The sequence below is a fragment of the Littorina saxatilis genome, linkage group LG16 (genome assembly GCF_037325665.1).
Source record: "Littorina saxatilis isolate snail1 linkage group LG16, US_GU_Lsax_2.0, whole genome shotgun sequence".
NCBI lineage: Eukaryota > Metazoa > Mollusca > Gastropoda > Littorinimorpha > Littorinidae > Littorina > Littorina saxatilis.
This window is the reverse complement of record NC_090260.1, coordinates 47834174-47845049: the sequence shown is the minus strand read 5'-3', so window position 1 is coordinate 47845049 and position 10876 is coordinate 47834174. Positions and strand designations below refer to the sequence as shown.

General features: G+C 41.2%; 1 long non-coding RNA gene across 1 annotated transcript in view; it reads right to left on the bottom strand.

The window, feature by feature from the left end:
• Window positions 1-3050, bottom strand: part of LOC138951124 (uncharacterized) — a 7152-nt gene extending 4102 nt beyond the window's left edge. The window contains exon 1 of the long non-coding RNA XR_011450998.1: window positions 2537-3050. This is a non-coding gene — a long non-coding RNA (uncharacterized lncRNA). The remainder of the gene's footprint in view (window positions 1-2536) is intronic.
• Between the last annotated feature and the right edge of the window lie 7826 nt (window positions 3051-10876).

The window sequence follows — 10876 nt, the reverse complement described above, 5'->3', positions numbered from 1 at the left end:
TTGGCGCCAAAAGATTTGATGGATCATTTTGCATCAAACCTTTGAAAAAAAAAACACTTTTTTTTTTCAAAGGTTTGCGGCAAAATGAACCATCAAATCTGTTGGCGCCAAAAACTTGTTTTGGAGCTTCTGAAGACGTTAAACTCTGTTTCTTCTTTGGTCCCCGATAGGTATGTGCCTTCTCAAAGTCCGCGTTTGTGACCATATGCACGTATGTGTGTATTAGCAAGTCCTCGTTTGTGACCATATGCTTGTATGTGTGTGTGTGTGTGTATGTGTGTGTGTGTGTGCGTGTGTGTGTGTGAGTGTGTGCGTGCTTGCGTGCGTGTGTGTGTGTGTTGGTTAGAAAACTAAACCATTCTGGAATAGTGTGACTGAAATAGAAAGTTCGGAATTATAGTAACGACTGCGGAGAGAAGGCAGGCACATGGCCTTACTTCCTTCCAGAACTTCCAGAGCAGGATAGGTCAATTGTTAGTAGAAGCGTTTCAAAGTCAAAAATAATGTAAAATTACAATACGGTTGTCATTCAGTTAATGAAGGTTAAAAACACTGGGTTTGTTTTTTCAAACGAATGTCTTGAAGAAGACGTGCAGAGTAATTGGCAGTGCTAACACAAGTTTAACTTGCTTTCAGTGTGAACAATGTACGTGTAGTTCACAGAAAATGTCCGACTTTGAAGTCCGTGGTTGTGTTTTAGCGTTGTTACTGACAAGTCAGTTTTCTATCGGTCAAGGGTCGGTGTATCATCACTAGGATGGTCAAGCGGTTTCAAAATCAATACATAAGTTTGAGACTGCGAAAACATAAATCATAATTAGTTTTTGTCTGTGTTAACTTTAAATAATTTCCGTTCTTATTTTTCTTAGAACCAAATACATATTTATTGAAATGATGTGACTGTGAAGGTTTTGGTAGTGACATACGCCTACTTCCACGTTTGACACATGAATTCAGATTCTGTCGTGTAGAAATGGTATTTGCAATTGATAATAAACGTGCACAGACACATTTTACTTGAGACAGAGGCATTAAAACTTTCCTTAGTTACTTCAAAAACAGCTGAAACATCAGAGTCGTCTTCATCATTCAATTCGACAGATTTGCCAGGGTGACCAAGCAAATGTACTAGTTTCACTGGTTAAAGGTACTGAACTTGTCAAATCCAGGTGCACGGAGCCCCTGGGGCTTTTAGTCATACCTCAGGCAGCTATCCGTTAGAAGAACTACCAAGTTTCATTGACTTGCACCCAAAGAGTCAAGTACTGCGATTTTTTTGCGAATTAATTTCGTACTCGGACCCGGCTGGTCTTGGCCTATTTTTGGATCTAAATTTAGATCAGGTAGATCACCACATCATGCACAAAAAGACACGTCACTAGCAAACTATGTCAGACGTCATCATGAGTTTGTGTAAAACAAAATGGAGGCCGGAATCACTCAAGTTGAATCGAACTCCGACCAAACACCACGTAATAACTAGGTTAATTTATGCACTCGCGTGAACAAGAAACTGTCGAGCTTCACAGATGTCGTCGTTGGGTAGTTTTGGGTTTGTTTTACTACCATAGGAGGATTTGTGAACTGTAAATGCACGCAGCTGCAACAAAAACGCAAAACGAAGGCTGTGACTGTGAGCTGCACTGTGCCTTTAACATTCAGCCTCTTTTTACTCTCTCTCTCTCTCTCTCTCTCTCTCTCTCTCTCTCTCTCTCTCTCTCTCTCTCTCTCTCTCTCTCTCTCTCTCTCTCTCTCTCTCTCTCTCTCTCTCTCTCTCTCTCTCTCTCTCTCTCTCTCTCTCTCTCTCTCTCTCTCTCTCTCTCTCTCTCTCTCTCTCTCTCTCTCTCTCTCTCTCTCTCTCTCTCTCTCTCTCTCTCTCTCTCTCTCTCTCTCTCTTTCTCTCTCTGTCTCTCTGTCACACACACACACACACACACACACACACACACACACACACACACACACTCACACTCACACGCACACTGAAACACACCACACACACACACACACACACACACTCACACGCTCACTGAATCCCACACACACACACACACGCACACTGAATCACACACACACACACACACACACACACACACACACATCTCATATACCTCAGAGTGATACATCGAGCAAAACCGGCTTGACCGTCACCTTTATCACTCGTCAGTCGTCATTTAACATCATAGGGATTAAATACAGAATGTTACATGAAAGCAAAGATAGAATCCGTGTTCTTTTTTGTTGTTTTTTCTTTGAGACATCGAAAAAGATTTGTTTCAGAAACATGTTTAACGCTAGTTTGTACAACTTATTGCAACACAAAAGCACCAGTTGACGCTGTGTAGACTGTATTGTACTGGCAAGTGTCACCAACAGGGCCAAACTCCAGGGGGCGTGGCACCGCAGCTTGCCGGAAAAGTCTCCAGCGACACATCTTTGAATCAATGAATACATTTCAAGCCTTCCATTTTGATCAACCCGCCTGCCCCCGGTAATTATGATACTGACTGAATTACCAGCAAACATTCGTACTCACCTTGTCACTTTGAGTACACCTCAGCCTTCATTCGTCTTTTCGCTACCGCCCGTGAAGCCATTTTGTAAAGCTGATTGATACAGTGTGTAATCTTTGTCGTTCACGAACAGTTGACATGATACTGACCTTGAACCGATTAGCCGAATACTATGACGGCTTACCAGCGCCAAAACCACATAATTAATATTTCACTTTTTTCACGTGACAAAAACTATTTCCACGTAAAAATCACTTATTATCAGAAAGAATTATAAATGCTCTTCCCCTGATAATGTTTATTTTTCAGTTTTGGCTCTACTAATCCGTCAGCATCTGGGCCAGAACTGAAAATTGTAATTTTCAATTAAAATGTAACCATTTTCACGTGATAATTGTAATTATCTTGTGCTCATGTATGACGAGTTTTCGGCCTTGTGTCAGTTGAGGTTGAATTCGCATGCGCGAACCTGTTACCCCCGACCACAGAAAACTTCACTCGTTTCAAAACTGTTCTGGCCCATCATTCTTTAATTCGAATTAAACGAATGATACGAGGTGAGCGCTATTGCAGACAACCGAGAGGCACACCTGTCTTTCCGATAACTTTGAATAAGGTTTACTATCAAAAGATATTTGTAAAAGTGTGAGTCTTAGCTGATCGAAAGGCCGTCTGCTAACGTCGGACCGAAGCAGGCGTCCGGCAGGCGCCAATTTGTCTCTCTCGATTCGAAAGTGTTCGGGTCTATTGTCTTTAACTAAGACACACAAGAACAGATTAATGATTGTGGTAGTGTAGCCAACTATGAGGTACAGCCGCTTTCTACCCGATAACTATTGGAATAATGACTGAATTCTATTGAAAGATATTTGTGAAAGTGTGACTGAGAATTTGGATCGACCAGAGTCGATTAAAAATCTGTCCGCTACGAGCAGCTAGGATTCTAAAGTTTTCGGGTTGATCGTTCTTTTCTTACGGATACTAATGAGCCGTTGAAGGAGTGCGCTATTGCAGAAAACCATGACATGCATCTTCATATCTGATAACTTTCTCGATCAGGCCTTCTATCAAAACCGGATATCGGATATTTTAGAATTAATGTGAGAGCGATGTTTGCCAGACGTCGTGGCCTGTCAGTGCAGACTCTAAAAGTCCGACTGCTATGACTAGAAAAGAGGCGCGCGAGCCGTGGCCAAAACTGAACATTAGTAATTAACAGAACACGTGTTAATGACTAATTTTCACATAAAAATGGTAACCCCAGGTTTTGGCGCTAATAAGCCGTCATACTTTACAGTTTCACGGCTACCAGTTTGTGGTTCAGTTTCCGTTTACACTATCCACGTAGCCAATTTTGTGTGGAGTCGTGTACTGAACAGGTGCTCGCTACAAACCGTTTCATAAACAGTAGTCCCCCCCCTCTCTCTCTCTCTCTCTCGCTCACTCTCTCTCTCACACAGATACATTCACACACACACGCACACACACACACACACACGCACACTGAATCACACACACACACACACACACACACACACACACACACACACACACACACATCTCATATACCTCAGAGTGATACATCGAGCAAAACCGGCTTGACCGTCACCTTTATCACTCGTCAGTCGTCATTTAACATCATAGGGATTAAATACAGAATGTTACATGAAAGCAAAGATAGAATCCGTGTTCTTTTTTGTTTTGTTTTCTTTGAGACATCGAAAAAGATTTGTTTCAGAAACATGTTTAACGCTAGTTTGTACAACTTATTGCAACACAAAAGCACCAGTTGACGCTGTGTAGACTGTATTGTACTGGCAAGTGTCACCAACAGGGCCAAACTCCAGGGGGCGTGGCACCGCAGCTTGCCGGAAAAGTCTCCATCTTTGAATCAATGAATACATTTCAAGCCTTCCATTTTGATCAACCCGCCTGCCCCCGGTAATTATGATACTGACTGAATTACCAGCAAACATTCGTACTCACCTTGTCACTTTGAGTACACCTCAGCCTTCATTCGTCTTTTCGCTACCGCCCGTGAAGCCATTTTGTAAAGCTGATTGATACAGTGTGTAATCTTTGTCGTTCACGAACAGTTGACATGATACTGACCTTGAACCGATTAGCCGAATACTATGACGGCTTGCCAGCGCCAAAACCACATAATTAATATTTCACTTTTTTCACGTGACAAAAACTATTTCCACGTAAAAATCACTTATTATCAGAAAGAATTATAAATGCTCTTCCCCTGATAATGTTTATTTTTCAGTTTTGGCTCTACTAATCCGTCAGCATCTGGGCCAGAACTGAAAATTGTAATTTTCAATTAAAATGTAACCATTTTCACGTGATAATTGTAATTATCTTGTGCTCATGTATGACGAGTTTTCGGCCTTGTGTCGGTTGAGGTTGAATTCGCATGCGCGAACCTGTTACCCCCGACCACAGAAAACTTCACTCGTTTCAAAACTGTTCTGGCCCATCATTCTTTAATTCGAATTAAACGAATGATACGAGGTGAGCGCTATTGCAGACAACCGTGAGGCACACCTGTCTTTCCGATAACTTTGAATAAGGTTTGCTATCAAAAGATATTTGTAAAAGTGTGAGTCTTAGCCGACCGAAAGGCCGTCTGCTAACGTCGGACCGAAGCAGGCGCCAATTTGTCTCTCTCGATTCGAAAGTGTTCGGGTCTATTGTCTTTAACTAAGACACACAACAACAGATTAATGATCCACCCCCCCCCCCCCCCCCCCCCGCGGGTTAGGGGGAGTCCCATATTGGTTGGAACGAGAAAGAATTTACCCGATGTTACCCAGCATGTCGTAAGAGGCGACTAACGGTTCTGTTTCTCCTTTTACCCTTGTTAAGTGTTTCTTGTATAGAATATAGTCAGTGTTTGTAAAGATTTTAGTCAAGCAGTGTGTAGGAAATGTTAAGTCCTTTGTACTGGAAACTTGCATTCTCCCAGTAAGGTCATATATTGTGCTACGTTGCAAGCCCCTGGAGCAATTTTTTGATTAGTGCTTTTGTGAACAAGAAACAATTAACAAGTGGCTCTATCCCATCTCCCCCATTTCCCCTATCCCATCTCCCCCTTTCCCCGTCGCGATATAACCTTGAATGGTTGAAAACGACGTTAAACACCAAATAAAGAAAGAAAGATTAATGATTGTGGTAGTGTAGCCAACTATGAGGTACAGCCGCTTTCTACCCGATAACTATTGGAATAATGACTGAATTCTATTGAAAGATATTTGTGAAAGTGTGACTGAAAGTTTGGATCGACTAGAGTCGATTAAAAATCTGTCTGCTACGAGCAGCTAGGATTCTAACGTTTTCGGGTTGATCGTTCTTTTTTTAGATACTAATGAGCCGTTGAAGGAGTGCGCTATTGCAGAAAACCATGACATGCATCTTAATATCTGATAACTTGCTCGATCAGGCCTTCTATCAAAACCGTATACCGGATATTTCAGAATTAATGTGAGAGCGATGTTTGCCGGACGTTGTGGCTTGTCAGTGCAGACTCTAAAAGTCCGACTGCTATGACTAAAACAAGAGGCGCGCGAGCCGTGGCCCAAACTGAACATTAGTAATTAACAGAACACGTGTTAATGACTAATTTTCACATGAAAATGGTAACCCCAGGTTTTGGCGCTGGTAAGCCGTCATACTTTACAGTTTCACGGATGTAAACTAAAGATATTGATAGCATGGACAATTCTTAGCTGGCTATTAGTTGTGGTTTTCTCCTTCAGTTTCGGTTTACACTACTCGCGTAGCCATTTTTGTGTGAAGTCGTGTACTGAACAGGTGTCCCCCCCCCCTCCCCCTCTCTCTCGCTCTATCTATTTCTCACACAGATAAATTGACACACATACACACACAAACACACACACACACACGCGAACGCACGCACACACACACACACACACACACACACACACACAGCCAGTGGAATGTTATTCACTATACTTGTAGAGCCTACGTCCCCCCCCCCTCCGCCCAACACAGAGTAGACATGTAAACAACACATTGAACAAAGACAATGTCGAGCAATTTTTTTCGAAGTCAAGTTATGTCAACTTATGCGTAAAGCACGTGCACATGTGCCACAATTGTCTGCGTTTCTTCTCTCTCCCTTTAATGTGTGTGTGTGTGTGTGTGTGTGTGTGTGTGTGTGTGTGTGTGTGTGTGTGTGTGTTTGTGTATGTATATGTATATGTATGTGTGTGTGCTATAATTGTGTGTGTGTGTATATGTGTATGTGTGTGTATGTGTGTGTGTGTGCGCGTGCGCACACGTGTGTGTGTGTGTTCCTGTGTGCTCGTGTGTGTGTGTGTGTGTGTGTGCGAGAAAGATAGGGGGAGAGGGGGTGTCACCACAGTTAGTACCTCTAACCTGAAATCTAACCTGAAAGAGCTTAAACAAAGGTGTTCTAGTGTATACCGGACGAGATCTCTACTGATTTTGTCCAGAGACATACATACTATGTCTCTGTTTTGTCACAGCAAGCTTTTTTGTATCATCAAAGTTCAATCTTATCTTGGAAATATACAATGTGAAGACCGTCGCTAACTTGCACAGTCACACTGTTAACACATGTTTGAACACAATCGTAGCTGTAGAGAAAATCAAATTTATTGAAATGGCTTGAAATGAAACAAGATCACTTTCTGCATGGTGTCAGGCGCTAATAATAATCATAATTATAAAAGCAAACTGCACTCAATGCAGAAAAAAAAAGAAACAAGGTGCAGAATAATCAGGTAACTCGTAGTGACTGTGTGTGCGTGACTGCGCTCAGTAGACCATACGGAGCACAAGGGAAACAACCCAATGTAAGCGGTTTTCAGCATGCCCTCCTCCTACTAAAAACAACTACAAGCAACATAACCTGTTTAAAGTGTGCGGACGCATGAAAAGAAAAAACCATGTCACGTCCATACTAACTCTGCTTACTAGAATAGAAGAATGAAATGAACTGACAACTTTCCTTCAAAGAAATTGTTTGCGTATAGGTGTGCCAAAAATGTCATCACAGAAAACATTTTGGAATTAAAATTTTCTGTGAAGTTAATAAGAACAAATAGGAAAAGAAGCTATCTGTGTTGGGGTGCTAGGTGAATGTCAAGCAACATTAGGAATACAGTGTTGCAGCACACACAAAACAGTTTTTAATGTTGTATTCTTGCATGACAAGTTAAGAAGGGTAAACTTAGTGCTGTCCATATCCTGCTGCCAAAGGCAGTGCAAATACATGTTTCCACAGACACGTGTGTTTATATTTGTTCCGATTAGACAAATACGGAGAAAAGGCGTTAGTTAGTCTTCATAGCAGCAAAAGAATAAGGGTACATGTCATAAAAAAAACAGTCAACATTCGGACATTTGTAAGAAAAATAGAAGGTATAAACACAACAGAATGTGGTAAAATAGATACACCTTTCTAAAGCAAAACATGACACCGAGTAAACGTTCTTGTATAGATCCGCTCAGGCTTTTGCTTGGCATAAGAGCACCCGTTTCCTTTTGACATACACCAAAATCCTGACTGCTTTATCTACAATGTTTACATTTGTGTGTCTGTGGCTGATATAATTATGTTCGGAACTGACACATATGAAAATCGGCGATTCTAATTCACCAAACTATTCTAACTCGGCATAGCAATTAGCCATGTAGTTGATTTTTGTTTGTGCCGAAGTTGAAGGATGCCCTTAAGTCGTGTAAAAGCCTGGAGCGATGTTCACTGGTATAGCTAAAATGAACACCCAGTATTAAAGTACACAGGAAAAACAAATCCTTACTAATCGAAAACAAACCATTTATATACAGAGAGCAATAAAATCCTACAAATTTACCAAAGGGAACAGACTCCTCAGATATGTGGGCAGGAATCTGTCAGTGTGTCCAAAAAGTGTTACACAAACACCATTTTTTAGACTTGCTTTATCTTATTAATGTTGTTGTGGGTAAGGAAGGATATTTGTTTTTTAGCAGAATAAAACTGTTTTTATTGGTATTGGCCGCCTGGGGGGGTCAGTATAGTGCCTCGAGCACTTAAGGGCAGGCACAGGTGTTAAAAGTGATTTTTTTTTGTTTCATAAGTATTGGGTCAAAAATTGTTGCACAATTAAAGAACTCAGTCCATCTCCTGAGAAAATGAAACAATTTTTTTTTGGATCACCGGTTGACTTGGTAGCAATCCAAGATGGCCACCAAACTGCCACTTTTCAAAACCCTAAGGCTTTTACAAAACCGTAAGGAATTTTGTTTTGGTGCTTGTTATTTATACTTTAGCACAATACCCAACTTTTGTTAGAGGCCTTTTTTGAAATCTACAGTCATTCAAAAGATATCAGTAATAAAAATGAGTGACCTTGAATTGTATGAAAAACCGCCCCCCAAAATGGTATAACTCCGATCACGGGGCGGACGCCTTACCACTAGGCCAACCGTGCCGGTCATACTTGTAGGTACATTTTAAAATGGAATTAAAAGATCTATAGACTCTATCGAAATTATTGGGAAAATAATTGTGAAAACTGAAGTCTCTCAACATGAGTAATATACAACAGGGGGGTCAATATCCGAGCAGTGTAGCGGATCTCACCATAAACCTTATGGAATTCCATACCACATACCATTATTTTACAGAGTATGGTGTCAATTATTCTCAAGCAGGTGGTCAACACAATGATCAAATACACATGTACGTTTGCCTTCAACAGTGAAGACACAAAAAAACTCAAGATTTCAAACATCTTAAACGGAATACAGTACTATCTATACTGCACAATATATTTAGTACATCTGCTTGATGAGAGATCTATACAGATTACAAAGCTAAATATACAGAGTACAAAGCTAAATATACAGAGTACACCGCTAAATATCAATCAATCAATCAATCAACCAATCAAGCTTATATCGCGCATATTCCGTGGGTACAGTTCTAGGCGCTTTACAGTGATGCCGTGTGAGATGAAATTTTATATAATATATGAGGCTAGAACAGTATCAGCCTTCCTGAACATTCAAGATGTTTAACTATAATGACTTCAATCATGTATATCTCTTACCGTATGTCGTTTATTTACTCAACAAAATGAGATTTCTGTTTGATTTTATTCCATGTGAAGCATGTGTTACGAAGCGGTTTACTCGTATCTGGGGTAATGTGTATTGTTGTAAATAGAATAGACTATAGCGATGGTCAGACATTGGAAAGGGCTATAGGCTGCATACCGTCGCGTTGACCGCAGTTGAACCTTTGTGTAACTGACAAGGTTTTTCACGTGCAAGTAATGCAGGCGACAGCTCACTGGCAATGTCATAGCAAGAACGACTTTGTAAAATCAGTCGCCGTCAAGGAGCCAAGCTCGACTCATGTTTTTCGTAACACGTTAGCAGACGGGCTCCTGTTTTAGGTATCTGACTGAAGAAGGATGAAGACTGACGAACTTTCCCTATCAGCTTACATGATATCTTCTATTTTCATATTCATGCCAGGCCGGCGACTGTACTAAATGTTGTCTTTACACTCTTTTGAGGTATGTTTGAAACCGGTTATATGTTCATGTCATGTTGTCGTATGTGAGAAGAGTGACTGTTTCTGTGTTTAATGTGATTGTGTAGGCCTAAGCTATTGTGCTACACTGCTTAAACATGTGAGGGTTTTACGTAACGTTTTCTTGGTTTTAGAAAACAGGAATTAACGTGTAAATAATTATATTGGCTCATGCAGCTTAATATGTTGGACGAGTGAGTATTTTTATTGTGCGAGTGAAAGAAACTAAAGACAAGTTGATTTATGGACTATAAACTTTACAGTGTTCCAACTGGGGGGTTTTCATCGCCGGAGGCTGAACTGAACCAGTCAACTGCGGCTTGTGGACATGACCATGGCATGGAGAGCTGGCAGGGTTCTACAGTTAGCCGCCGAGACGAACTGGAAGGATCAAGGACTACGTCAAGCAATGGTTGCGGTGTCGTGAGGACTGGTGCACCCTTGTCAGTCGTCTGAAGGACTTACAGCCATACCAACATCTTGAAAGCCGAAAGATGGCAGTAGGGTAACGTACAGTAGAATACCTATTCGTCTTACCTGTTAAGCTGCTTTGTTTGAGCCAAAAGGTGTCTGCGTCTTGGACTGTAGAGTTTCTTGCGGTGTTGTCGGCCTAGAGTACTGGTCGAAGCCCGGAAATGATTTTGTGATGTAAAAAGCTTTGTAAACTAATAATAATTAGTCTTGGCAGTGTCAAGATCCATTTAACACCAGGTTTTTGCGTGTGTGAGTGCGTGTGCGCTTGTGCCTTGTAAGCTACGGTAGCGGACAACTATTCAGATTACAT